Consider the following 23,687-nt stretch of genomic DNA (forward strand, 5'->3'; position numbering starts at 1 on the left):
GTCTAGGAGAAGAAGAGACATTATTAAGAGACCAGTTCATGTTGGGGATACGAGAAGGTCCAGTGCGACAGAGTCTGAGATTACAGCTTCGACGGGACGCTGCCCTGACTTTCGAAGAGGCCTAGCCCTGGAACAGGATCACAACCAGACCGTGGAGTCGCCGGTGTGTTTTGCTGCAAGTGGAACTAGTGCCCCAGGACTAACTGAACCGACGGATTGGAAACAAGCCCTACGTACAGAGTTGATGAAGGAGGTATGAGAAGAAATGGCTGAGTTCTCGAAGACTATTCTGGGGGAGTTCCGCTGTGGACGGCCAGAGCCCCCACCTTTGCCCCGAGACCGGTCGTATTCTGACGGAGGGAGGGATCTGGGAAGACGAACCGGCCGACCATTCAGTTCCAGGTTCCAGTGGGATGGGCAAGGGCGCCCGATCTGTAACAACTGCCGAGAGCCCGGACACTATAGCCGCCAATGCGGCTCCCGACGTAACTCGCAGGGGGGTTTTTAGGACGACCGGGCACTGTGGGTCATGTGGTCGGGACCCCCCGGATGGACCCCTTTGTAAGCTCAGCCCCACGAGATGGCCTGGTGGGACGTTGCCCCCTCGTGGAGATCAAAGTCAATGGAGTTGCTGTTCGGTGCCTGGTAGATACAGGGTCCCAGGTTACCATCTTTGCCGAGAGCCTGTCCAGAGATCTGTTCAATGCCCATAACTTACCGGAGGCCGAAGTCCCCTGGCTCACCTTGCGAGGAGCGAATGGCCTGAACATCCCCTACATCGGATATCAGGTGACCGATTTCGAGATCCATGGCACCACGATCCCACGGAAGGGGGTAGTGAATGTGCGGGACTCCTGTCTGGGGGAACATCGAGCCTTGTTGGGGATGAATGTAATCATGGACTGTTAGGAAGAGCTGTTTCGGACTGGTCCTCTTCATTCCACTTCTGTAGCCAAGAAGCGAGAGTGGAAACGTGTCATGACCGACTGTCAACGAGTACAGGTCGCCAGCTCACCAGCAAGATCGGGAAGATGCTGGTCGAGTGGTATGTCGATACGCTGTCTCCATTCCTCCCCGGAGTGAGGCTGTGGTCTGGGTCCGTCTCCCTGAGCGGGCCTATGGTCCTGAAGCGTGTGTCCTTGTCGAGCCCCACTGGGAGTGTCAGGCCGTCGAGGTGGCCCGAGGGTTAACAGTGGCCCGTCGGGGCCGGATTGCAGTGAAAGTGAGAAACACGAGCATTTACCCTGTCCAACTCTATCGTCACCAACGGTTGACCCGTATTACGCCAGTGAGTTCCCATCAGGTGGCTGAGGAGCAGGAGGTCCCCTTCTGCCAAGTGAGCGCAACGGTGGTCGAGGTCGGTCTGGCAAGGGAGGAAGTTGGTCCTGGTCCTGCTGCGCACCACATGCCGACCCATTTGCGGGGTGAGTCCCTGCAGGGGGAGGGCCTACAGGAAGAACAAACTCGCCAACTCCAGAGCCTGTTGGCCAAGTGGCAACGCGTTTTCTCCACCCATGATGAGGACTATGGGTGCACCGACATCGTCAAGCACGCTATACCTACCGGAGATGCTCCACCCAGTCGAGAGCGGTACCGCCCGGTACCCCCGACTTTATATTCCGAGGTTCGTGCCTTACTAAAGGGGATGCTGGGGCGTGGAGTCATTCGGGAGAGCAGCAGTCCATGGGCCGCCCCAATTGTCCTGGTCCGCAAGAAGACGGGCTCTTGGAGATTTTGCGTGGATTATCGCAAGTTGAACTTGGTCACCAAGAAGGATGCTTTCCCCCTGCCTCGGATCGAGGATTCCCTTACAGGACTGACCAATGCCGCCTGGTAATCCACCCTTGATTTGGCGAGTGGCTACTGGCAGGTGCGGGTCGAGGAGCAAGACCGAGAGAAGACCGCCTTCACCACCCCCTTTGGCCTGTTCGAGTGGGATCGTATGCCCTTCGGGCTCTGTAACGCCCCTGCGACCTTCCAGAGGCTAATGCAGCGATGCCTGGGAGGGCAGTTGATGGACTCCACCCTGGTGTACCTGGATGACGTAATCGTCTATTCCCCCGACTTTAACACTCACCTGTTACACCTGGAGCAAGTCTTCCGGGCTATGGAGCGGTATGGACTGAAACTCCAGCCAGGGAAATGCCAGCTCCTTAAGAGGGAGGTCCAGTTCTTGGGGCATCGGGTGAGCGCTGCGGGGGTGGCTGTCAACCCAGAGAAGGTGTCCGCAGTGCAGGGCTGGGTTCCACCCAAAACCGTCCGACAGGTGCGGTCCTTCCTGGGATTCGTCAGCTACTACCGACGCTTCATAAAAGACTTTTCAAAGATTGCAAAACCCCTGAACCAGCTGCTGGCCGGATCTGGCCCCCCACGGAGTAGGAGTTCCCCCATGATTACTTGGAGCCCAGAGTGTGAGATCGCCTTTCAGAGGCTGAAGCAGGAGTTACTGCAGGCCCCCATTCTGGCTTATGCCGATTTCACCCGACCCTTTGTACTGTATACCGACGCTAGCAATAGCGGACTGGGAGCCGTACTGGCCCAGCGACAGGACGGAACAGAGAGGGTCATCGCCTACGCCAGCCGGAGTCTCCATCCAGCAGAGCGGAATGACGCCAACTACAGCTCTTTTAAAATCGAGCTACTGGCCCTGAAGTGGGCTTTGTGTGAGAAGTTTAATGACTACTTGTGGGGAGCTGAAGTCTTGGTGGTGACTGACAACAGCCCATTGGTCCACCTCCAAACCGCAAAACTACGGGAGGTGGAGCAGAGGTGGGTGGCCCAGCTAGCCAATTTCAACTATCGACTGCAGTACCGACCAGGCCACGAACACATAAATGCGGATGTCCTGTCACGATTACCACCGGCAGGGGAAGGGGGAACCCCAGGACCAGAATCAGAGGAAGGGCTGATGGTAGGAATAGTGGAGACACCCGGAAGGCAATCGGAGGGAGTACCGGCAAGTTGGGGATGGGACCCCCACCGATGGAGAGAGCGGCAGGAGCAGGATGAAGTGTTGGCTATCCTGCAGATTTGCCTGGAACGGAACAAACTCCCTGGGGCGGACAAACGACAGGAGCATCCTGTGGGATTGAAGAAGCTTCTGGGGCATTGGGAGCGATTAAAGTTGCGGGAGGGAGTAATTTGTAGGACTGTCTTGGACTCCAGAACCCACAAGATGGCATATCAGGTGGTGGTGCCTGAAGCCCAAATCCAGCCGTTGCTCCAGGCCTACCACGATCGGCTTGGACATCAGGGCCAAGTACAAACAGTGTCACTGCTGCACCGGCACATTTTCTGGAGCGAGATGGAAGATTCCGTAGGGAAGTATGTGCAAGGATGCCCTCGCTGTACGCTGTTCAAGTCCCGACGAAACATGAGGGCCCCCATGGTTCCGGTGAGGCCAAGACCCCCCTTGCATATGGTGGCTATGGAGTTCTTGACCTTAAGTCGTCCAACGGACCGCTACCAGAACATCCTGGTAATCACTGACTTGTTCACCAAGTATGCCTGGGCCATACCGACCTTAGATCAGACCGCCACCACTACTGCCAACGCTCTGTGGAGGCACGTCTTCCAGCCATTTGGATGTCCTGAAACACTCCACTCGAACCAAGGGCCGAACTTCGAGTCCCGTGTCATTCAAGAACTATGCCAATTGTACGGATGCAGGAAGACCCACACCACCCTATACCATCCACAGGGAAACGGGGGGTGTGAGCGTTTCAATCAGACGCTTCTGAGTTTACTGAGGACTCTGGATGCGGACCACCAGGGGTACTGGACGGACAGCCTCCCGGCCCTGGTGCAGGCCTACAATAACTGCGTCCATAGCACTACGGGTTATGCCCCTGCTTACCTGATGTTTGGGAGGCATGTGCGTCTGCCAACAGATCTGCTACTCGGGGTAACAGCGGCTGAGGCCCTCGCTACCACCACCGAATGGGTACACCGACACCATCGCCAACTCCACTCTGCGTATGAGAAGGTGTCCAAGCACCTCGACGTGGCCGCCAAGAAGAACAAACGTCTGTATGACCTTACCGCCCGAGAGGCCCCCCTGTTACCCGGAGAACGGGTGCTGGTGCGAGATAACCGGCGCCATGGGAAGGGGAAGCTTAGTGACCGGTGGGAAACCGTGCCGTATGTGATAGAGCAGCGACAGAGGCCGGACCAGCCTGTCTATACCATTCGGCCAGAGGGGAAGACTGGCCCCGTGAGAATCCTGCACCGAAACTTGCTTCGCCCTTGCCCCAACTATCCGCAGCAAGAGACGGAGGCGCCGCCAGCGCCTGTGGCCCCTGCACCACCCTGGGTGGGTTGGGCCGTGGTTCCTAGAGCCCCTACTCCTGAACCAAGGGAGGAAGAACCCATTATCCCAACTCGACACTCCCAACGGGAGACCCGAGGAGTACCTCCTACCAGGTACGGAGAATGGGAGTCTGGAACCTGTTCTCGGGACTAGAACGGATCCGGTGGGGGAGGGTGTCACCGGTTGAACAACCCAGGAACCAAAAAATTGTTGACTCGTTTCTAGGGGGAAGAAATGCCGGTGTAACACCGGGCCGGCTCTGGGTTTACCTGTCATGGCCGCCGACCATAACAAGCACCAGCTGAAGCCAGTGAGTAGCGCTTCATTGAAGCATGTGTCCGGGAAAAAGGAGTATAAAGAGAGGGGCTTGAAGCACAGTAAGGGAGGAAAAAATGCTCTGGCAGTAGGAAAGCTCTACAGGAGTGTTCGAGTGGATTGTAGCAGCGGCAGTGAGCGGTGACAAGTGCAGAAAGCAGAGGTTTAAGACCTGATCCGTGTTCTATGGTGAGTCCCCCGAGACATGCTCATTAAGTGAGTCTTTTTAAAGGAAACCACGAACCGTAACGCAAAGAAGGAAGTGAGAAAACTTCACAGAGGAAGAAGGAGAGTGACTGGCAGGAAAGAGAGTGGAAACCCGCTGCAGGATCCACGCGATTTACAGAGGAAAAGATAAGTGCACCCCTTTTATGATTCACCTTTTGGAGAAAGACATATGTGAAGATTGCCATCACCAGTGTACGACTAACCTGTGTTTGTGGGCAGTGTGTTATCCTGTTGACAGTAACAGTAGCGGCTGGGAAGATCGTTGAATCTATGTTCATCTTCTGAGTCCACTATTCTTTGGTTCATCCATCCTATGAAGAAAAGAGAAACGAGTTGATTAATCGCTGTGAAGATAGAGTGAGTTTGCAGTGAACTAAACACGTGTGGAGATTTACAAGAGTGATTTTTGCACGAGTGCAGTGAGATCAAACAACTGTGTTCTCTCTGAGTTTCTGACGGGTAAAATTGACCCATAACTTTGAAGATTCTTTCGAATTGATCTGTCCCCTCAGCTGTGTCCAGGTCTCTGGGACTGTGTGTATGGTGCAGAGGAGAACAGCTCAACGCACCTCTATTGCCACCGTTAACGAGCACTGTACTCCACACCAAAGAAGGTCCAGCCTCCCTATTTCTCACAACGGCGCCGTTCTAATCTACCTAGAACGAGAGCGAAGGCTGGTAAAGTACCCCGTTTCTGTCTTCGAAGTCACTGCCTGTCCCACGAGCTTATCCAACGAGTCTGACAACGAGAGAAGTCACTGTCTGTCCCACGAGCTTATTCAACGAGTCTGACGACGAGAGGAGCCACTACCTGTTCCACGAGCTTATTCAATGAGTCTGCTGACGAGAGAAGTCACTGTCTGTCCTACGAGCTTATTCCACGAGTCTGATGATGAGAGAAGTCACTGTCTGTCCCACGAGCTTATCCAACGAGTCTGACGACGAGAGAAGTCACTGTCTGTCCTACGAGCTTCTGCAACGAGTCTGACGACGAGGAGCCACTGCCTGTTCCACGAGCTTATTCAACAAGTCTGCTGACGAGAGAAGTCACTGTCTGTCCTACGAGCTTATTCCACGAGTCTGATGACGAGAGAAGTCACTGTCTGTCCCACGAGCTTATCCAACGAGTCTGACGACGAGAGAAGTCACTGTCTTTCCCACGAGCTTATGCAACGAGTCTGACGATGAGAGGAGCCACTGCCTGTTCCACGAGCTTATTCAACGAGTCTGCTGACGAGAGAAGTCACTGTCTGTCCCACAAGCTTATTCAACAAGTTAGACGACGAGAGAAGTCACTGTCTGTCCCACGAGCTTATTCAACGAGTCTGACGACGAGAGAAGTCACTGTCTGTCCTACGAGCTTATTCCACGAGTCTGACGATGAGAGGAGCCACTGCCTGTTCCACGAGCTTATTCAACGAGTCTGCTGACGAGAGAAGTCACTGTCTGTCCCACGAGCTTATGCAACGAGTCTGACGACGAGAGGAGCCACTACCTGTTCCACGAGCTTATTCAATGAGTCTGCTGACGAGAGAATTCACTGTCTGTCCTACGAGCTTATTCCACGAGTCTGATGATGAGAGAAGTCCCTGTCTGTCCCACGAGCTTATCCAACGAGTCTGACGACGAGAGAAGTCACTGTCTGTCCTACGAGCTTCTGCAACGAGTCTGACGACGAGAGGAGCCACTGCCTGTTCCACAAGCTTATTCAACAAGTCTGATGACGAGAGAAGTCACTGTCTGTCCCAAGAGCTTATCCAACGAGTCTGACGACGAGAGAAGTCACTGTCTTTCCCACGAGTTTATGCAACGAGTCTGACGATGAGAGGAGCCACTGCCTGTTCCACGAGCTTATTCAACGAGTCTGCTGACGAGAGAAGTCACTGTCTGTCCCACAAGTTTATTCAACAAGTTAGACGACGAGAGAAGTCACTGTCTGTCCCACGAGCTTATTCAACGAGTCTGACGACGAGAGAAGTCACTGTCTGTCCCACAAGCTTATTCAACGAGTCTGACGACGAGAAGAGCCATTAACCATCTCATGAGCCACCAGGAGAGGGATATACTTACTTGAAGAACGGAAGAGTACCTACCATCACTCCCCTCCCTGTATCGCACCAAAGCCACAGCCACGCAGTCCCTGCCCTTGCTTCTATCCCTTTTTAATTTTAATAAAAACGTACCTTTTAAACTTACCTTGGTTGTCTGCCTCTGGTGTCTGCACCTCCGGAGTGTGGTAAATAACCCTTGGCCTTAACATCGGTGACACTATAGCACCATAATCTTCGGCATTTTTATTCAAACTTATTACTTAGTCATAATTTGATTTTCTGGTGGAAAGACAGACTTATCTCTGGTGACATATGTGGGTCTTCTCCAATCATTTATTCTGCTCAAACCCCGCCCCTTTCTTACAATCAACTGCTATCTCATATTAAGATGTGTTTCCATCCATTATCCACTCAACAACTGATGATAGAACCAAGGCCCTGAAAAGTTTAGTGTCAGTAAGATTTTTATATATTTTTCGAAATGTATACATGTAGGCTATAGCAGGGGTTTTCAAACTTTTTGTGTGTGTGGACCACTATTTGTATCACGAATTTTCACGGACCACCTCATAATACACATAATAAAATATATCTACACACAGTCCTTCCTGAATTAATCCGCACCTCTAAATAGGCTTACTAACATTAAAACTATAACTGGTCATCACATCAGTACAACAGCTTGTTAAAAGAAAGTTTACTGCACACAACGGCTGCCACATATTTAATTTATTTATTCACTCAAGCGCCCGAGGGCATAATCAGGTTCATTTCAGGGATGCAAACATGTATGGTCAAAAAAGAGAGAGGTAATCAAAGCCCTCGCCCCGCGGCAAATATCCAGATACTTACATTGCCGCCAACCCCTGCCACCCCTAGGCACCATGCCCGGATTAACATAGTTTTGTGCCCTAGGGTGACCACAGTTTAAGTGCCCCCCTCCTCACACTTAATGTGTGAACAATTGAAATTCAGTATTTCTATGAAGACAATAGATGTACATGAACTTACAGCTAAAGTAAAGGCTCACCACAAATACTGCAGGGAATTCAATAAATCCGTGACAAGAATAGCGCGCGTAGACGTCTGTGGGATGGAGACGGAGACAAATCACAACCTGCTATGTGCGTCTGAGCAATGAGCGATCTATCGACTATCGTTAGTCGTTACCTAGCAGCGAATGCAAACAAAATGAAAGTGAAACGAAAATACGCAACTCATATAGGCCTATGATTAGGACCGTGGAGCAGCAGCAGCGCCCCGAACTACTGACAGTAAAATAAAGCCCAGAACTTGCCAGTCGCGGGCCGATCTCGCTCACGATCCAGTTAAGAAATCAGTTGAGATCCAGTTAAGAAATCAATTGAATTCGCCTCAGAATTTTAACATCATTCATCACTACGAGATCCAGCGAGAAACATTCCGATTCCGCGCAGAGTTCTGTTATAAACCATAGATATCAGATCAAACAGCGCTGACGTGGAAACCAGGAGAAACACTTCGCTGCATATGTTAGCTTCAGGGCCTGTGCTAGTTAACATTACTTCTGCTCCTGCCGCCGGTTTCTGAATAAAAAAAGCTCGCGATTGTGGGTACATTATGAATAGTGGCAATGTGCCGTGATTGTTTTTCTTTTTTAAGTTTTCTCTTAGCGCAACCGCTTAACTGACGCCTGTCCGTTTTGAATTAGTCTGATTGACTAATTGGGCGGCAGTGTGTCACTGTGGAATGGACCAAGATCGGGGAGGAGGGGGGCACTTACCAAATCGCAATTATATTTCTTTATTTTTAAATGCATAAATATGTATGTATTAAATATATATGTATCAAATATATAACTATATAATGAATACATATACATTTATAAAATATGAAAAATATATTAAAGGTATAGTATTTGTTTTAATGATTTTGTGCCCCCCATTGGCTGGTGCCCCTGGCCACTCGCCCAGTGTCACATATGGATAATCCGGCCCTGCTAGGCACATATAGTGAAAATGAAAATCAAATAAAGTTTTAACAAAAAAAGGTTTTATAAAAAGATAAACCTCATATATTTCAGCCTTTAAATCATTTTTATAAAAAGAATGAGTCAAAAAAAGATACATTACTTGACATTTACATCGATGCACATTAGCTTATCTTTTATTATTAGCTAATAGTAAAATTCGGTCCGATTTTCCCGTGCCGTCTGTCGTTGCTATGCGCACTCTTCACAACTTAGTTGTGCTTAGTAGCTAATAGATTTCCACCACCGAAAAACGCTTGCTGTAGCTCTGCTGCAAGATTTATTTACGGAGAAGAGAAAAACACACGTTGTGTTTGGGTGCACGTGCATTCTTACATTCTTCATTGACTGAGCTTTCAATGTTTACGGAAAGGATGAAGCTGATTTGTTTGTTCTTGTCACATGAACTGCGGTGCGTTTGCAGCATTATGAAAAGTTGAGGTGTTTTCATCTCGCTGCGCCTAAAAAAATGAGTGCGTCACTTCAATTATGAGCGCACTTGCCGCGCGCCTACATGAAATAATGAACTTGAGAGCGCAAAAGACACGATATATGAACGGCCCCTTGATGAGCTACCTCCAATCGAGCGACGTGTTGGAGACCCCAGTAAAAGATACGCACCAAGGAGAAACACTAGCGTTTCACGCTTGCGCGCATACTGCTGTTTTGGCGTGCAGTATTCTGATTTGCTTATTTCCTATTTACTTGTTTGGTGGAGGCAATCCAGAAATACTGTTGGTGAAATTATAATCAGAGAAATATTTTATATAATGACAAAATATTTGCCTCTGCCGCTTTCCTCTTCAGAGAACCTGTTGCTATCCACCAATCCATGTTGTGGTTCTAACGGCACTGAACTTTAACGTCACGGCCGAGCACCACCAGCCTATTTTAGTAATCACACAATAACCTGACAATTTAATTTAAATTTTATATCAACATAGGCCTACATATTCTTTTTACATTTTTTTATGGGGATTCCTGGTAAAATGAAGGTAAAAAATATTATTTTATATTTTATTTAGCCTTTCCACGGACCACCTGCAGTACCCTCACGGACCACTAGTGGTCCGCGGACCACAGTTTGGGAACCACTGGGCTATAGGACATATTAAATTGATCAGTAAATACATTTACTATATAATGTTACAAATGCTGTTCTTTTGATCTTTCTATTCATCAAAGAATCCTGATAAAAAAATATATCATGGTTTCCACAAAAAATATTAAGCAGCACAGCTGTTTCTTGAGTTCCAAATCAGCATATTAAAATGATATCTGATCATGGGATCAAGACTTTCACTGGAATAATGATGATGCAGAAAATTCATCTCTGTATTCACAGGAATAAATCACATTTAATAAAAATATTAAAATAGAAAACAATTATTTAAATGGTAATAATATTTCACAATATTACTGTTGTTGCTGTATTTCGATTACACAAATGCATAGTGAGCATAAGAGACTTCTTTCTTTTTCAAGATTAAAAAATAATCCTGCCCCCATGTCACAATAGGGAAGAAAAGTCTATCCCTGCTTTTGTGTGTGCCCATTTAAATTCAAATGAGCTCATGCTCATGAACTTCCGATACTCCGACAATAACAAAACACGCGAATAATGTCACTCATCCAAAATCTCAGAAATAACCAGTAGAGGAGTGCAGCCTTATGGAGAGACTCAGGGAGAGGTTGCAACTTTTAGACTGCTCCTGGACGTTTCTGAATGGTTAGTAGAAACGTTTAGTAGTTGTTGTGGAGTTACATTGTACCATCATGTTTAACTTTTACACAAGTTGACAGTTCCCTGAGGTCTTTATAAACCAGCTGTGACATTTTTTGGTCAAATGGTGTTCTGTGCTTGTCTGTGCAGCCAACGGCAGAACAGTTTGCATTGTTTGCTCAAACTTTGAGTTGGTCCTCACTGCAGAACACGAAATTCAGGGGGATCCAGATCCGACTCCTCCCACCTTACATATACCTAAACCTACCCATCGCCACCCCCTGATCCCTAAACCCACCCCTAATCCTACCCATCTCCACCCCTTAGATCTGGATCCAACTCTGCCCCCTGGATCTCGTGTACTGCAATGAGGTGCTACTGCAAACTTTTGCCATTGCATTAGAACTGGTTACACTGTTGTCGCTTGCGAAAATGGCGGCACCATGTGTGGAAACGTGTAGATTAAGCGGCGGTAATATTATAATAAGATCCCCTTCCTATGTCAGAAGGGGAGCGAAATCTGATCGGCTAATTTTTTGACATGCTTGCAGAGAAAGGCTTACCAAAACGAAGTTACTGGGTTGTCACTTTTCATGTTTTCTGGGTTGGTAGATGCATATTTTATTAGAGGGACTGAACAACTGGATAGTATTTAGCACAGAAAACACATATGGCGCTTTTCCACTGCGTGGTACGACTCGGCTCGGTTCGCTTTAGCTCAGTTTGCTTTTCCACTGCAGTTACTACCGCTTCAAAGTGGCTAGGGTTTATGAGTGATCGTTATAGTTTATCCGCTCCTCGGCAACCAACGAGAGGAACGTCTGCACTTCTCATCCACTGACCACGATTCAGCCATTTCTTTTTTGGAAGTTTTTTTTCTTCAAGCAAGTCAAGCAAGTAGTTTTAAAACAGGTGCTACAGCGGAGGCTGTTACTGGCTATTTAAATCTAGCGGGTTTGATGTCGCAAATACAATGACGCTGGTAGTGACGAGCTGTCTGTCTGACCAATCAGTGATCTGCAGTGTTTGCACGTCCAATTTTAGTATCGATTTGGTACGCTTGGAACCTCAACAGAGGTGGCAGCATGCCGAGCAGAGCTGTACCATGCAGTGGAAAAGCGCCAAAGCATGCCGTACCGTAGCCTACCATGCAGTGGAAAAGCGCCAATACACTTCAGTGAAGCTTTGCAAAAACTCCAGGTCATCTTAATCTCTCTCAGAGACTGATGGTGGTTTAGTCATTAGCTTTTGCTCTCTGTTCTTGTCTTCAGCCAGATACACAGACGTTTTCTACAGAGCCCTAACAAGCAGGCAATTTATGTCCTGTGGTATGAGCTCTTTGGGCTTGAACTCAAAGGCTGTGCCCTTATTTGACCTGCACTACTCATCTTCGGGAGGCAAAGGCAGCCTGAGGTGAAGGTAAGGCCTTGAATATCGAAGCTATAAAGCTGAGGAATTGCCTGGCTTTTGTGCAAAAGGATGATCTATACTGGCTAATGGAGCATAAAACAATAGCTAAGGTTACTGTTTGCCAACCTGATGTAGGCGTAGAAAACAATCCAGTATCAACGAGACTCCATTGATCATAAACAGAGACATGCAAAGGGGTGGTGAACTAACAATTTGGACAACACAGAAATTCTTCTGAAGATTCTTTCTTTCTCCAGCAGGTCAAAAAAAAATTTAATTCAAACTTTTTTTTAACTTACCTGAAGGAGGAGGAAAAGACCGTTGTCTAATACAATGTTTTATGGGTTTATTTATCTTACCACATGTTTGACCGTCATCCTTCCAAGGTAAAAATAAAATTGTTGAAAACAATCTAATCTCATTAAAAAGGACATTTCAACAAGGTATAATTCCCAAGTCTTACCAGGATTTCAATATTGAACTTGTTTGCTTTGTTTATTTGTCTAACCCCTTGCAGAAATACATTACAAATGCTTTTATAATGCAATTCCCAGTAAGAGACCTCAGAGGGTTTCTTTTCTGGGATGATCAGGTTGAGAATCTTTATGCTTGTCAGGTGTATCTGAAGACGACTCTGAGCTGATATTTATAGAGTAAAGCAAATATAGCATCAAACGCCATAAAGAAAAGCTCCTGTGGTGCAAGCATGAATTTTCAAATTAATTCCTTGCTAGCCCACATTCAGCCAGAAAGCGGATCGTTTTTATTATGCACTTTCCTCGAGACCTGGACACTTAAAGAAACCTAGCCCTTGACTGGCATAAGTGTACCAGAGCAATTATACTGAAGTGATTCATGGTCAGACCTTAATGTTCTTGGCTCTCAAACTCCTGCAAGATGATGGTCGGCCAAGCTAATGTAGGCAATACGCAGTAGCCATAAATGGGTTTTACTTATACCAGACAGATTTAAGACAGATCTTATTTAAGACAGATCTTAAGACAGTACCCCATGTGTTGTAGAGCTTAAGCAACAATATTACTAAATTATCAACACTTTATGAAACCTTACCTAATATAGGCATAACCCATATCAAAACAAAATAATATCCAAATCACATACAGAACATTTCCATTGCAATTGGGTTGCACTATAGGAATAGAGTAATGAGAGTAAAGCCAAAATATAGGAAAGCTCTTATTTGTCTTGTAATATCACTATTATCTTTCAGTTCATCTTTCCTTTGTTTCTTTTTTTATGTGGATTTTAGTTTAGTGAAATATAGACAACATCAAAAACAGTATATTTCATCAAATAAGCACTTCTCTAATGTTCCCTAATTTTGTTCTTTGTACTGTATATCATGTTTCCACTGCTTTGGACAAAATCAAAGAAACCAGGCTAATATTTCCTAAATGTGTTTTGCTTGGAACGGACTGCACTGCAATCTCTGAGTTATATTTAATGCTTCCAAACGTGTAGTTATTAACAGAATAAAATCTCCCTTCTCAAGCCCTTTGAAAAGTGGAACAGCATACAAGGCTTTGATCATTTCAAATGATATAAGTGATATTGCAAAGGAAAAACTGGACACCTTTTTTTGCTGGGTAGTAGATCAAATGTCCTGGCGGTGTCTGGTGGAGCGGTTAAGGAGGATGTTCTGTGAAAGGAAAAGAAAGATTTTTTTTTTTTGTGGTCACTTTTAATAGATTTAAGGACGGTATTCTGTGTTAGTTCTTATACTTGTTGTCATTTAGCCTTTTTCCTGATCACAAGTGTATATTGTAAACCATGGAGACATCTTGTGTCAGTATGGTCAACTGTTTTTTTTTTCTCAACTGATTATTTTGCCACTGTTCTTTTCATACAGAACATTATGCAATACCTGCTCTCCAAAGCATCATTTATTGCCCCTAGGAGATACATTAAATGTTAAATCTCACAACTACCGCAGTTTCCCTGGCTAGCATCTACAAGCTCCATGTATTACCCAATAACAATCTGACTAATCATATATTTTTTTAAATATTATAATAAATTGTTATTAGCTTTTCCCAGACATATACCTCTCCACAGATGTCTGGGAACAGTTAAAGGTGTTAATCAATGGAAATGTCCTCTTTTTCACTCTATCCAGTCTCCATCCTGCCAGTATCAACTCTTATGCTTTCTACATTACAAGGGTAATGAGTTCGTCGACATCAAATGGAAGTGATTGCAAGAAACGTTCTGCTTTAGCTCTTTGAGCATTTGGTTGCATGCATTTGACAAATTCAGTACTGTGTAAACTCAATTTCAATAGAAAATGTAATAAAAAAGCTGCTCTAAGAATTTCAACACATTTTTTACCTTACAAATTTCATTAATATCACAACCATTTACTGGCAACTCTTTCATCTGCTGCCTTTTTTGTTTGTTTAGATATTTTAGACAACTCTGGTTGTTTTTGGAGCTCTTGGTTTGTATAAAATATAGAGCAAAACTAGTTAGGAGATCACACTGCAGATAAGAAAGAATGGTTCAGAAAACGTTTCATTGTGTGCCAGCAGTGCTGAACAAATAGTGATAGAAATAGCTGTAGATACATCATACTGGTTGATGTCTTTATTTGCTTTCGTTTCATGCTTTTTGCATTATCTTCTCACAGTGTTGCTTCAGGTTATATGCATTTGTTGTTTTACTGGAAAATAATATAGCTTTAACTCAGAACTCCTGCTTGCTTAAAGGTGCATTGTGTAATATTTGGGAGGATCTGTAGACAGAAATGCAATATAATATACATAACTATGTTTTCACTGGTGTATAAAGACCTTACATAATGCACCGTTATGTTTTTAATACCTTAGAAAGAGCCATTTCTATTTGAATACACCGCGGGTCCCCTTACATGAAATAAGCCATTTTGCGCTGACATGTTTCTACAGTAGCCCTAAATGGGCAAACTACTACAGAGCGCTTTTCGTCACTATGTTGTTCTTTGTGCAAAGAAGCTAGCTAAAGTAAGAATAAAACACTTACACAATGATGAACAAGTAACAATAATATTCGCAATAACATATCGTTTTACTGAATAATAAAGTACACTGTAAAAAATCATTTTGTGGTGAAGTAAATACTACTGAAAAAAACAATGTAATTTACATGAAAAAGTTAGTACAGGCAAGAATTTAAAAAACTTTGTAAATTCCATATCAGTACTTAATTCAAGTGAGTAGAAATGAAAGCGTAAATATCAACTTAATAAAATTAAGTTAAAATTACTCAACTTTTCTGATACTGGGTTTCCCATCATGCACTGGACCTTGAATAATTAATGAGGTTGATTCTTCACTGGTTTCCAGCTGTATTTACACTGTTTTATCATTGCTTTTGTTGTTAGGATTATAGTAACTTGCCATTTTGTGAGATTTCGAGTAAATTTTCTGCTCAAAATGACACATTCAAACACAAAAACGATCCATCAAATGTTACCGTCATTGTGTATTTTCTACCAAGTATTGAGGTCTTTGCATTCACATGATGTTTAACATCTGACATGATGTAGTATAAATTAGTTAGAAGTTCTAAGTAAAGCACATACAACGTAAAAACTAATTAGTTCAGTTTACTTAATTAAATTGTGCAAACGCATTGCCTTAATTTAAGTAAGTAAGCATAACTTAATTACATCAAGTTCTTCTTACTTAATCTATTTAAGTTTTGTTAACTTAATTCTATCTGTGATCTGAGGAAGTGTACTCCCAGAGTGCATTGCGGCATGAATAAATGAATTGCTTTGTTTTACCATTTTTGGCTTTATTTAACCATTAAAATTGTATTTACTATCGTTATTGGGGTTATACTGACAAGAGACAGCAAATAAAATTGCAATGGTCTAATTAATTAAAGTCATTTAAAAAAAACTTGTTACCATTGTTGTGGTTTGCATGCTGAATGTTGAAGTCTGTGTGAAACAAAATTGCAAGATATTGCCACAAATAGAGGGATTATATCAACACAATTAAAAGTTTATGCCATAAGTGTTTGCAATTAAATTGTAAAAAGATAATTATTTAACATGATAATCATGTTATACATCATAAATACATTCATTAAGAACATGGAAATAATTTAAGTATAAATACTGTATAGATAATATTTATTACTTCACTTCCTTTGAAATCAAATAACTGTGATTTCATGTTGCATCACTGCATCAATTGGAAGAGAATCAGAATGATATAAATGAAGTTCCAAGTGCCCAACCAAAGGGAACACTTATCACAATAATGGTGAGGAATTTTAGGTTGATTTTAGGAAATCAACATGAATTTATGAAGTCAACTTATGTGACGTTCTCCCAAAATGTTTAGTTGTATTGAAAAATGACATTAAACAAGACTGGAAAATGAGCGTATGCAACTAAGAAGAATGATGATGGCAGAAGTGGAAGAAATTAGTGAAAAGTCTATTAAGAATTGCCCCGCATCAAAAACCATTTGCCCCGGCTGCTTTTTTTTTTTTTTGCAAAATGGTACTCAAACCAGTCAAGTAATGTTTAATAGGGTTTTCTGAGTAATGAAGGCATAGCATGCAAACAGTACAGATTACTAATTTTTTTTAAGTAAGTTCAACACATTGTCGGAGATTAATTAAAGTTAACTAAACAATAGTTAGTAAGAACAATGTTAGATTTTACGGTGTATTTCAATATTATTGTTTGAGTGAAATGTAATGCAAAGGAAATTTCAATTAAATTGATATTACTCAACCTTTTACTAGCCACGTTAAAATTTCTTATTTTCTTTGTTACTTTCACTTGACTAGGTCAAGTAAAGTTTACTTAATTCCATATTCCAAGTAAATTAAACTTAAATATTTCTAATTAAAGCTACTGATAAATATGTTTAGGTTTTTACTTAGCAAATCGTTGTAAATTTACTAACATTTTCTGAGTGAAAAAAGTTAGCTAGCTTTTTTCAAGTAAATCCTACTCCAATTTTTTTTAAGTGTACGCATAATTTCTTAATTTATCTTTATAAAGAAACCTCATTGCTTAACTGGCTACTCTCTGCTGTCTCAGACGATGACATCTTTTCCTGTCGGACACCGTAACTTTTGTTGGTTGCAATTCGTAACCTCACCACTAGATGCCGCTAAAAATATCACACTGCACCTATAGCTGATATTTCTTCATGATTGAGTATGTGAAAACCATTATTTCATCGTTTAAATCAAGATACATTTTAAAAGTTATTTGTGTAATTATCACAATGGAGATTTTGATGTTCAAAAAATATATAAATGAATAATGACAAGAAGGCACAAGCTTTCGTTGATCAATGTACTTGATTTGTGCTAGTCAACTGCAAATTAAGTCCTTTGTCCAGATTTCAGCATCTGAAAATACACAAATACATCTGGACATATTTGACAAGTTGTTAGGACTGGAGAGGCTGATGCAAACGTAATCCAAAATAAACATTTTTTTTTTTTTTTTGTATGTTAAGCATTTTTTTACTGTCTGAAGCAGGAACAGATCTATGATCCAGCTGATGAATTGAAACCATCTGAAACAACTCTTACAATCTTGCTCCATAAATATACCTTTCAACATTTAGTGTGAGATCCAGAAAAAAAAAACAATAAGAAGAAGAAGCAGCAGCAACATGTTTGCCAGTCTTGTCTCATGGTGAGGAAGTGTTGCACCTGACAGTTTTATTATACCATGTTTGTTTGTTTATTGTACAAATAAATACTTTCTTATGGACTTTAAAGTATATGGACAAAAACATCTAAATGATTGCATGATTTAACTTTAATTTGACAGAAATAAAATGTGTTTTATTCTAAACCCTCTGGGTCATGGAACCAGATTTAACCTCTGTGCTTAAAAACAGACATTTTTAAAGTTAAAGTTACTTACTTTTTATTCAAAGCAATTTAAGATTTGGTGTACTGATACAGTCATATATATTGCTTATGACCAAAATACGAGCAGAAGATACACATACTAAATTACAGATGGAATCATTACAATAAAAGTGGGATTTTTTATAACAATTTTATCAAAAATGGATTAATTCATCAAACAGGGTACAGTCGGTTAAGACAGTAATCCCCAAAGTTCAATAAATGAAATTAACATTGCATTAGCAAAGAGAAAGAACAAATAAAAAACAACCAATTAAACCATTAGGAATGGAAAGGGCAAGTTCAACACTTTCTCAATGTTCAAATAAACATGTTCAAACTTTCAAATAAACACTTCCATGGTTTCATTTGCTTTTGTGAAAAAAAAAAAAAGAAGATTCAGGTCACTTAGGTCAGGTATAAGCCTAACAATATTCTTTCAAAATTAAAATTTCTCCAGAGCTAGAAATCTAGCTGCTCCAAACTGTCTGTATTCTTTCCGATTTAAATAAGTGATATTGGAGTGTCTGTTACAGTATGGAGGCTTGTTTCCACCAGTGAGAGAGAGAAGTAATTGCGACATTTAATCTCACAATTCTAACTTTTTTTCTCACAATTTTTAGTTTGTATCTCGCAATTCTAACTTTATAACGCAATATAATCGCAATTCTGAGAAAAAAAATTGTTTTTCCCCTTAAAAATTGGACATATAACTTGCAATTGTAAGTTGATATCTCACAGTTCTGAAAAAAGAAGTCAGAATTGCGAGATATAAACTCGCAATTGTGAGATAAAAAGTCACAATTATCTTTTTAAAACATTTTATTCTCTGGCAGAAACAATTAAGCTTCCATAGTTACAGACTGTGGAACTTGAATCTAGCCTCACAGAAGTTCACTCTATTTTGTTACTTCTTAAAGATATATTGGAACCAATAGTGCAGTGCTGATAAATAGTGTAAAGATCTAATTTGATTTGTGTATTTATTTGTGCCACCTTCTTGTTGGTGATGTCAGAACCCTCTTTAATGGTTTATTTGTGCCAAAAGAAACAAATTACCAGAAGATGTTCTGACTTTTTTTATCACCTCATTACAAAATTTTGTCTCTTTTTGTGTCGGATATCTAAATGGAAGTGTAAATGTGCAGAGGCAATGTCTCTACTTTGCATTAAGCCTTTGAACCTGCTAATGTCAAAATGGTGGTCATTCAATTGAAATCAGAGCTGTGAGCTGTGTACATCTGTGACCTTGGCTTACACACAGCCTGTGATGGAAATGTCAATGTGTTAGTAATTAGTCTGTCATTTGCAGTAAACACCATGAATCAAAAATCAAATTTCTTGTCAGATGAGACAAAGCTGGTATATTAGTTGCATACTTAATCTCCATGCCACATTTTCCAAAAGCATTGTTATCTTAGTAGCATGAAAAAAATTTCATAAATTACAAAGAGTTTTGATGAGTGCTTTCTCTCTCTTTTCCATCACCAATGTCAGGTTCAAATCTACTCCAGTAGCAAAGCAGTAACATATTGCATGTTGCATAATGGAAGATACAAGTGTGCCGCCCTCAAAACAGATGATTTATGAATATACAAAGTGTCTCTCTTTATCAAGATATATAGATCATAATTCAACTACTCCATAGGCCTGTCATTGTAATGCTTTTCTGAGTGCATCTGTTAAGTTTGCAGAAAAACAAGAAAGCTAAAAAGGATCTATATCATATAATCAGACGAGATTGCTGTAACTTGTTAAGGTGCTGAAATAATAATGTATCTCTTATACATGCAGTGTAAAACAGCAGAACTTCATCATAAAATAATGAATGTTAGTTCAGTTTTTTTTTATCATTTTCAGAAAATCCAGCCAAGAAATACGATCCCTTACTGTGGAGAAATAGTAAAATTCAGGTAATAATTTAACATGTTTCCTATATGACACATTAATGTAGCTTGTTTTTCCATCTTAATTACTGCCAAATGTCCTTGTCTGAAATAAATCTTAAGTGTTTTAAGATTGTTTTAAAAGTGGTTTTATTTCCTTGAAATAAAGCAAATAAATTTCTCAGGGAAGATATACACGCTCACACTTACATTCACATAGCTGTAATCTTTGGGAGTTTAGATGAGCTCATCTCTTGGCAAGTAGCTCTCAGTAAAAACACTGAGTTCACCACTGATTGGCCCTCTATAATAATCTCTTAACACAAATTATGTCATTTGCTTGACTACATTTTTTTTTAATATTGTCACAATGGCTTTGATTGGTGACATTAATCTGAAAACTGGAGCTACTTAATCATTGGTTTGTCATGATGATGCATTAAAAACGTTAGCTTTGGCTGAAGTTAATTTAATATTTGGTTTAATGTTATACAGACACTTCTGTTCAAAAGTTTTGGGTCAGTAAGCCTTTGTTCAGACTGCAGGCAAATCTGATTTGTTTTTTCTTAAATCAGAACTTTTCAGGCATACTGTCCAACATAAATAATAGACATGTACCATAAGCCACAAACCTATCATAATGCACATGTGTCTGGACGTGTCACACAATTAATTTGGCATTTCCACACACAGGCCATATAAATTGAATGCCACTAGGGATTTCCTACGTTTTCTATTTTCACGCTGTGTGATGAAGTGACGAGGTAAAGTTCGCAGGCAACCATATGGACCCGCCGTCTCATTAATACATCAAAAACACTTATCTTGTGAACCTATAAACTAACTGAACTATGTTTTTGTTCTCCTAATTGTTCTACTAAAATACACCAAAGCCCCTTTGCTTTCAGCACACACGCAAATGCTGCCAGTGTGTCTAAATTAGCAAATGGTCGCCAAATTAAAAACACTGCAATGACAAACACTTCATATGATGAAGAGGCCTCTTGATGAAAGAGCTTTATAATATGAAGATTGAATGACCTGTGTTATATGGCTTTTCTTTGTGCATCCCTCTTATGTCTGCTTGAAATGAATCCTCTGCACCAGATGGTCTCACAACCTGCATTCTGTACAGCAGGAGTGTGAGTTCACACATCCTATCAGCTGGCTCAATTTAAATATTTTGCTGTTTAAACTGCTTCTTAATTTTTCTTCAACCTTCTCACCTGATCCATTCCAGATGTGCTAGCCACAGGCTAAGAGAGGTGGCAGTAAATTGCACACTTATGTTCTCGTCACACACCGGCTGTGTGTGAAGAACACACAGTACAGTAAATAAACACAATAGTAAATGCTTCTTATTCTATGGAGAAATCATAATATTGCTGTACCAGATGGACTCTGCCCTCATAAAGCCAGACTTCAAATAGTTGCTTATGAAGTTATGGCACCAGACACCTCTTATTTTGTTCTGCCCCAACCAAGGCAGAACATGGATGAACTTTAAAATCCCCTCATCCTTGAAGGGATAGTTCACCCTAAAATGAGCATTCTGCCATCATTTACTCACCCTCATGTCATTACAAACCCTGTTTTCTTGGTAAATGAACACAAGGATATGTATTAGGGGTGCTGCTTTTTTTTCTAGGTGTGAACTTACAAGCAAAATTCTATAAAGGTACTGTAAATGTTGTGCATGACTTATGCAGAATATTGCCATTTGAAACACCCAACTCGGGAACTTCGGTATCAAAATGATCCCAAAGTTTCCACTTGCGGATATTTAAATGCCACTTGAGAGGGCGTTCATGTCCAATTTCTAACTAGGAAACTTGTATTTACGATGATTACGATGCTGCTTTCACATGCTATCAGAAATTTCCTACTTCCCACTTCTGAAGTGGTGATTACGAGCTTGGCACATTCAAGTGCTTTGTTGTCTGCAAGAACAGGAACCATGGAGCACACCAGGTTTATTCTTGCCTATTAATTGGGAATTATTAAATCCAAAATTATATTTAGTGTCCCATTCATTGACCACCATAAACATTCACCAGCTATATAGTCAGCTTGCTGATGATTCTGGAATTTCGGTCAAATAACAGGCTATTTTCACTGATACATACAATATGCTTTAAATGATTATTCATATATGTAAATATGCACAACTTTAATAACAAGACAAGGCAATGAAACAAATCAGCCTAAAGAACAGCAGTCTCAGCAGCAATCCTTCGTAAGGTTTGTGGCGATCACCCATCTTGGGAACTTGGGTATATATGAAAATTATCCCTAAACTTCCCAGTGGTAAACACAACTTGAGAGGGTGTCCAATTTTTAAATTGGAAACTCGTATTTATGATAATTCTGATAACTTGTGAAGGCAGCATTGGTCTTCCTGAGAAGTTCCGATTTGGAAAGTCGTATTTACAGTCTTAGGGGTAACAAGTTACAAAGTAACGGATTACAGTAACGATATTACTTTTTTGGGTAACAAAGTAAAGCAACGCATTACACTAAAAATATCGGTAACTGCACTACTTTACTAGACTATAGGAACGCGCTTTCCTGCGTTACCCAAGCCGTGTTTGCCTGTGTGTAAAGTTCTGATCTGTTTAAGTGGTGCGTGCATGCGTGCTGCCTGTGTGTGTGCTTGCCTGGGCACCGTTGCCATAGAGATCGATTTGAGTGACGTAGCTGCTGGTGCGAAGGAGAGAGGGGGTTTCGGCCAGTGGCGAAATTCACATTACTTTCAGTTTATTGCTCGAAAGCACAGAAATATTAGAGTGAAATGCACTCTATGCCCAGGCAACAAGTGTCTTTCAACTGCTGCCAACTCAATGAGCAATCTGTCTAAGCATTTGTCAGCCCAGCATGGCAATACAAAACTTGTAGCGAAAGAGCCTGCTCGCCGGTCATTTTAAGGAGTCACTCAGCAGCCGACCCCGCCTAAACAAGCTAAGCTTTTCTCAAGTTTTGTGCATTGTGATAATTGCAACACACAATTAGTCATTAATAGGTTCAAGAGTTTGTGACTTGGTATGTTACCGCCTCTGGCAGCCACATCTCCAGTAAGTGACCTTAAGTGACCTTTATTTTTGTATTTTTCATTGACAACTTCATTTTATTTTATATATTTTTTTGCCTTGAATCTAATAAAAAGCTGCTTTTGTTCTCAGGAGAAGAGTTTTGTTTCCCAAAGCCTGTGTTTTGAAACTTGTGTGTTGACCCCATTTTAAAATGACCCCACCATAGCTCCTTTATCCTGTTGTTTGTGGATTTTACAGTGAGGCATATTTTTTTGTGCAGACAGAGATATTGTTATTTCATATGGTTTTACATAAAATTTGGTATAAATTTATACAATAAACATATGCCAACAGTCTAAGTGATGATAGGGCTATGATGTTTGTCTAGACGGTAAATTAAGAAACAGGAAAATAAAGTAATAAGTAGTGAAGTTACTTTTCAAATGCAGTAACTACAGTAATCTCATTACAATTTGCAGAAGTAACTAGTAACTAATTACTTTTTTAAAGTAACTATCCCAACACTGTGATGTCAGGTGCCTTCAGTCACTATCGCCGATGCAAGATGAATTGTACAGCAAGGTTTTTAAACTCTACTTCTAATGAAAAACATAGAATGTGCATCAGGTGTGTTTTGCTTTTTTATGTTTTTAATTAATTTATGAAGCCACTGTAAACATTATTGTTACATATATTGTTACATTACAATTATATATTTTTTTTTTGTGCAGGAAAATAGCTTATTATTGCTAAATCAGAATCAAAAAGAGCTTTATTGCCAAGAAGCTTCCAGTACACAGATTTAAAAAATAAGTATAGAGATGTATGAATAAGAT

This window comes from Siphateles boraxobius, unplaced genomic scaffold (genome assembly GCF_051911475.1).
Source record: "Siphateles boraxobius isolate OS27281-9 unplaced genomic scaffold, OSU_SipBor_1 12, whole genome shotgun sequence".
Lineage (NCBI taxonomy): Eukaryota > Metazoa > Chordata > Actinopteri > Cypriniformes > Leuciscidae > Siphateles > Siphateles boraxobius.